Source organism: Grammomys surdaster, unplaced genomic scaffold (assembly GCF_004785775.1).
Source record: "Grammomys surdaster isolate TR1022 unplaced genomic scaffold, NIH_TR_1.0 126124, whole genome shotgun sequence".
In the NCBI taxonomy this organism is placed as follows: domain Eukaryota; kingdom Metazoa; phylum Chordata; class Mammalia; order Rodentia; family Muridae; genus Grammomys; species Grammomys surdaster.
Genome location: NW_021620932.1, coordinates 7,303,381 through 7,309,618, shown reverse-complemented (window position 1 = coordinate 7,309,618; position 6,238 = coordinate 7,303,381). Strand labels below are relative to the sequence as shown.

Sequence of the window (6,238 nt, the reverse complement as noted above, 5' to 3'; positions counted from 1 at the left end):
AATTTATTTGGAATAACAAAAAACCCAGGATAGCAAAAACTATTCACAACAATAAAAGAACTTCTGGATGAATCATAATCCCTGACCTCAAGCTGTACTACAGGGCAATAGTGATTAAAAACTGCATGGTATTTACACAGAGACCAGCAGGAAGATTAATGGAATAGAATTGAAGACCCAGAAATGAACCCACACACTTATGGTCATTTGATCTTTGACAAAGGATCAGAAACAATCCAGTGGAAAAAGGACAGCATTTTCAACAAATAGTGCTGGTCCAACTGGAGAACAACATGTAGAAGAATGCAAATCGATCCATTCTTATCTCCTTGTACAAGGCTGAAGAACAAGTGGATAAAGGACTTCCACATAAAACCAGATACACTGAAAGTAATAGAAGAGAAGGTGAGGAAGACTCTAGAATACCTAGGCACAGGGGAAAAGTTCTTGAACAGAACACCAAAGGCTTATGCCCTAAGTTCAAGAATTGATAAGTAGGACTTCATAAAATTTCAAAGTTTCTGTAAGGCAAAGGACATTGTCAATAGGACAAAACAGCAACCAAGAGATTGGGAAAAGATCTTTACCAATCCTACATCTGATAGAGGAATAATATCCAAAGATACAAAGAACTCAAGAATTTAGACTCTAGACAACCAAATAACCCTATTTTACAAATGAGGTACAGAGCTAAACAAAGAATTCCCAACTGAGGAAACTCAAATGGCTGAGAAGCACCTAAAGAAATGTTCAGCATACTTAGTCATCAGGGAAATGCAAATCAAAACAACCCTGAGATTCCACCTCACACCACTCAGAATGCCTAAGATAAACAACTCAGGTGATAGTAGATACTGGCAAGGATGTAGAGAAAGAGGAACACTCCTCCATTGTTGGTGGGATTGCAAGATGGTGCAACTTTTCTGGAAAACAGTCTGGTGAGTCCTCAGAAAACTGGACATATCACTACCTGGGACCCAGCTATACTACTCCTGGGCATATACCCAGAAGATGCTCTAACATATAACAAGAACATATGCTCCACTATGTTCATAGCAGCTTTATTTATAATAACCAGAAGCTGGAAAGAACCCAGATGTCCTTCAACAGAGGAATGGATACAAAAAAAATGTGGTACATTTACACAATGGAATATGACTCAGCTATCAAAAACAATGAATTCAAGAAATTCTTAGGTAAATGGATGGAACTAGAAAATATTATCCTAAGTGAGGTAACCCAATCACAAAAGAACACATAGGGTATTCACTCACTTATTATTGGATTTTAGCCTAGAATCTTGAAATACCCAAGATTAAACACACAGACCACATAAAGCTCATGAAGATTAACGACCAAATGGGGTTCTTAGTTCCTTCTTAGAATGAGTAACAAAATACTCAAGGGAGCAAATATGAAGACAAAATGTAGGACAGAAACTGAAGGAGCGTCTGTCTAAAGACCATTCCACCTGGGTATCTGTGGGACTGCATAAGGGTATCTCGGTTCATGGCTAGCCATGGCCATGGAACCCCGAGACTCCAAGGGAGAAAGGGCAGGCGTTAGGCCATGTCCCCAGAACCCAGGGTCCTGACAAACAGTCTAGTCTCAATAGACCTACATTGTTCAGTCACATAGGCCATTACAGCCCCTCCCAAAGTGCACATATATGACTACAGCCTCATGCCCCAGAGAGATTTACATACTAATGAAGGCCAGAGGGGAGAGCCAATTAAACATTCTTCCCCAGACCCTCCTCCTTTCTCCCTCCCTATTTAACTCAGGTTGGCCCTGAGTTTCGGGGGTGGGGGTACATCCAGATCTGTCTACCATCCCTCATGAAAATAAAACCTTTTGGAACCAAGGACTTTCTTGTGTCATTGGGGCCTGCCATTGCCAAAGCCTCCAGCCTCTGGAACCTTAGACTTTCTCCTGTTTTTGAGACCCGCTGCATGGAAAGCCTCCGGGACACCACTGTACCCTATTTTCCCACAGTTATCCATTCCATGTGCAGTCACCAAAGGTAGATGCTGATGTTGATGTCAGGAAATGCATGCTGACAGGAGCCTGACATAGCTGTCCGCTTAGATGTCTGCAAGAGTCTGACATACTCAGAGGCAGATGCTCACAGCTAACCATTGAACTCATCATGGGATTCCCAATGGAGGAGTTAGAGTGAAGACTGAAGGAGTTGAAAGGGTTTGCGACCCCATGAGGAGAGCAATAATACCAACCAACCAGAGCCCCCAGGTTCTAAACCACCATACTAGGAGGACTTAGGGAGGGACTCATGGCTCCAGCTATATATGCAAGGGAGGTTGGTCCTGTCAGGTATAGGTGGGAGAGGACATACTTGGTCCCATGAAGGCTGGACACCTTGTGTCTGGGAATTCGAGGGTGGGAAGGTGGGAGTGGAGAGTAGGTGAGGGCACATCCTCATAGAAGCAGGAGGAGGGGGGATGGGATAGAGGGTTCCTTGGCGGGAGTGGGGCAAAATGGGGTAAGGGGAGAACATCTGAAATGTAAATAAAATATCCAATAAAAATAAAAAACATTAAAAATGAAAATTTCTACAAAATACTACAGCTCAAAATGGAAAAAAGAAAAAAAACTTCAGATATTTGTGTGACCCATGGGATTTCGGTGAATTTTCATTCACTATAATACCATATTCTATATTCTCTCTATAACTTAGAAAATAATTTATGCCTGGTGGAATTAGGACAGAAAGGTTAGTTCAGGAAACTGATTTTTGTTTTGTTTTGCTTATTTTTATTGCTTCTTTGTGAATTTAACATCGTGTACCACAATTCTACTCATCTCCCCATCCCTTGGAACCCAGCCTCCACCCTTGAATCCTCCCCTACTCCAACAGAGAAAAAAAAAATTCTTGTTGTGGAAGCTGTAGTGAGTCTCACTGTGTTCCACATTAAACCCTTTGTCCACACTTCTTTACTTATAGATGTTCATTGTAAATGACTTTTTGCTCTGGTATGAGATCTATCATTTCTGCTATGCCACTCTGTCAATATTTGATTCTCACTGGGACTTCTCTTAGATATTCTATTATTGCCCTTTGTTATGGAGACCCTCTAGTTTTGGATCTGTAGAATCAGTCACTTCATGAATTCCTGCAGTTTATCCATGGGGTAGATGGTGGAATGGACCAATTTAAAGCCTTGGATCTGAACCTGAGAGGAATCTGAGGTAGTGTACTCTTCCAGTCTCACATCCTTGGGATCAGATCATCAGCAACCTCCTGCAAGCAAGTAGGGCCAGGTCTACCCTGTTATCCAAGTGAGGTAACAGGCTTGCACTCCCAAGTGTTGCAATAGATGTTAAGCAATAAGGGAGGAGGAGAAGAGGGTATCTCTCCCTAATAAATCCAACAGCCCAGCAGCCAAAAGGTAGGGCAAACATTCCTGTGCTCACACTTTCAGGACAAACTCATCTGCAACCACCACATTGAGGTCAAGGTGCTGGACCTGTTCTCGAGAATGTGGCACCAGGTAAGAGTCAAGCTCAGCTCTCCTGCTCTCATGAACCCAGGAAGCAGCTCTCCCATGTGCTGTAAGTAGCAAAGGGAAGGATAGGGTAAGCATCTCTTCTTTGCCCATAAGGCCTAAAGCCAGAGAATTTGCAAGATCAACACTCCCATGCTGATACCCTGGAAGCTGGCTCTCCCTCCCAACTGCCCCCCACATCAGCCTCAGTTCTACTGGGCTGCTCACATGAGGGGAAGAGCCTGCTCTTCTGACTGCTGCTGCTGGTAAAGAACAGGGTCAGTTCTTCTCCTATCATGATGCCTGTCACTGTTATGGTCTGATAACACCTCCTACTCTCCAGAATCGCTGTAGCCATTGTGTTCCATGCCAGTTAGCTATTTCATGTTGTTGTTCTAACATGTCTTCCAGTCATTGACAGTGACTTGACTCAAGGACGTGTTGACTATATACCCTGTTTTGTTCTCTGTGTTCTGAATGTTCTGTATGAGATTTGCTCATCTTAAGAAATTCCATAAAGGCTTATATAGGACCCATAAAATCAAAAGTCAATATGCACTGTTATGTACAAAAAATAAATAAATATCTTGAGTCAGAGCTGACCACTGGGCAGCCCTTCATTCATATATATATATATATATATATATATATATATATATATATATATATGTATGTATATATATATATATCGTGTTTTTTGTGGCTGACACTGAAGAATGATACTAATAAGCCAAAAAGTTATGATTATAATATCCATGCTCAGCTATCTCAGTGTTCTGAAATTCCCCTATTCACTACCCATCCATCCTACTTACCTTATTCAGGTAAACATATGTATGTATGGTTTGTGTGGCAATTTTTTGAATTCCAACATTCTCGACCAGTAATTTGCACCAATTAGTGGTTCCCAGGATCCCTGGAGTCATCTCAGGAGTGGTTTCAGGAGTGCTTTCCCTCACTTCTGCATTATGGCAGTAAGCAGGGGTCAACTTAGTCATGACTGATGGTCATATCTAGCTAGCTTTATTCAAGGAATATTGGGCTACTAATGATTCAGTTGCTCATAGGTCAGAACAGTAAGTGTAGACATAGCTTCTCTCTTCCCTCCCACCAACTTGAATACAAGTGACACAGCAGCCATATCTGCAACAACTCTAGGGGCAGTTGAATTAGGAAAATTTTGAGACAGATAAAATTTGTGTAGTATAGCATAAGGGTCTATGGCAAAATGGCCTGAACAAACAGTTCTCTTGGGCTTAGCATGGCCTTCATGGGGACAGAATGAAAGTTCCTGCCCTAGGACAGGGCCAGTGAGTGTGGGCTTCTACTAGTATCAATAGCTTCTGTGGACAAGGGATTGCTTATATAATCCTATACATATTTTGCTTTCCTCCTTCAAGTAATGTCCTCCCTGATAACATTAATGACTCCATGATAATCAGAGACAGCACAAGTCCAGGAGGCAAAGCTGTGGCTAATGTCTCAGTAAAAATAGGACTGTCAAGATATCTTGACTGGGACTGTCAAGATAATCCTTAAAGCTGTGGCAAAGAACTCTAAACATATGAGTTAGGAAATATATAGTTTCTCAACTATGCAAAAATATAAGGATGCAATATGAATTCTATAAGGAGATTCAGAGATCTAAAGGAACAGAGGCAGCTACAGTATGGGCCAACTGGTCAGAAAGATACTAAGAAAGAGATAAAGAGATTTAGGAAGTGATAATCCCAGGAGCTCCCAAACAGCTAAGGTTTTTTTTTTTTAAATTTTAATTTTTATATTTATTTATTTATTTATTCATTTATTTATTTTTTCTTTGAAAGGCAAATTTCTGAATTCAAGGTCAGTCTGTGACAGAGAAAGGTTATGCCCAATGTGATAGAAATGTGGTACTTTCAGGAAGGGATTCCATCCAGCTAGCTTACTGTCTGTGTTTAATATAGGCAGGCAGATTTCTAAAATCTTTTGGAATGTTGAAAGAAAATGTGTGCTTGTTGAATCCTAAGAATTAATGGGCTAGGGTCACAGGATGCTGACTTATAATATAACTCAAAGGAAACCTGGAGTAAATGACAGGATTGATATGTAAAATAAAAGACTGCAAAGGTGAGCCATCCAGAGAATGTTTTACAATAGCAAGAGAGAATTGCTTAGGGAACTCTTTCAAGAACATAGAGAACTGTCTGGAGATATCCAGAAAAAGCAAATCACAGAGAAAGAAAGAACAAAGAGAAAACAGTTGGAAATCTGTCTTCAACAGAGCTTAGACCCACAATTTGAAGTTGAGTCCTTTGTTTTTGATGCTTCCAGACATCCCTTCCTCAGAAATCCCCTCCAAGAATAAGCTGGTCCTTGGCACAGCTATAGTAGAGGTTTTGTTCATTCATGGAAAGGGTCAGAAAATCTATATCAGGCACTAGAACAGTAACTGCCAGACACATGTAAACATTGCAACTGGTAGACTCCATAACTGATTTTTCCCTAGTAACTTTACAAATATCTCATCTAACAATGAGTGAATTGTAGATTGCCTGAAAAAACCATTTTTTGCATACCAAAGAGTTAAACTCCACAAAGAAGTACTCATTTACAGCAAGCTTCATTGATAATACCTTGTATGTTGTCTTTGGAACAATTTTATTTTTAAAATATATCACTGACTATCCTCCAGTAAATGAACAAGATGTTGTAAGGGTCAATACCCATCCCTGTAGGTACAAGGTAAAATGATA

General features: G+C 40.6%; 1 non-coding gene across 1 annotated transcript; it reads right to left on the bottom strand.

Annotated features, from left to right (window-relative positions):
- Nucleotides 1–4,536: 4,536 nt before the first annotated feature.
- On the bottom strand, nucleotides 4,537–4,668 carry LOC114611820. Its single transcript, XR_003709898.1, has one exon. It is a non-coding gene; the product is annotated as a small nucleolar RNA SNORA17 (small nucleolar RNA).
- Between the last annotated feature and the right edge of the window lie 1,570 nt (nucleotides 4,669–6,238).